We start from the raw sequence: 680 nt of genomic DNA, 5'->3' as shown, positions 1-680 counted from the left end.
GTCGTTTCTCCTGTATGGGACTCCTCGTCGGCGTTACGAGGCATTTCATCGTCTTCCCCCCTGAGACTCCCCTGTCCGACCGTCGGTGTGTCTTGTGGCGTCATAAGACACACTGCGCCTTCTTCTCCCCTTACTCCTTGCGTTTGGGTGGCAGCCGGCTAGTGTTTGCTGGGGCTGACAGGTGTCTTGTGGGGGACGAGGCGCCTAAGCTAAGGCGTCGGGGCAAAATTGGGGGCTGCTGCCACGGTCACCCGCAGACCAGCGCCACTGTCTTCGCTGCACCTCGTTGGCTCCATTGGAAGAAGAGCGGACGCTGCTCTCACAAGGGTGGAAGAGGACGTCGGCGGAATTCGAATCTTCTGAGTGGGCTATGAGTCTTCAGAGAGTCATGGACGGACAGTCCCTGGCGGCCATCTCGGGCGGCTGGGGATACCTCTTCGGGAGAGCGGTGTAACAAGCCTTCGACAGTCGTGAATGGGTGGCGTCTGGTCGTTCTCCTTTGGGAGTGGCGACTGCCACCAAAGGCTGATTTTTCGGCCATGATTCGACAAAGCAGTCAAAACTTGCTTCGTCACCATAAACTTTTCCTTTCTCTTACATAGTTCACTGTAATAAAGTGACACTGTATAAACTAGCGAAACCCGTTCCACCTCTTGTAGGGGTAAATCATAAAATGTTGT

Source organism: Penaeus monodon, chromosome 34 (assembly GCF_015228065.2).
Source record: "Penaeus monodon isolate SGIC_2016 chromosome 34, NSTDA_Pmon_1, whole genome shotgun sequence".
NCBI classification, from domain to species: domain Eukaryota; kingdom Metazoa; phylum Arthropoda; class Malacostraca; order Decapoda; family Penaeidae; genus Penaeus; species Penaeus monodon.
Note: the sequence above shows the minus strand (reverse complement) of the source record.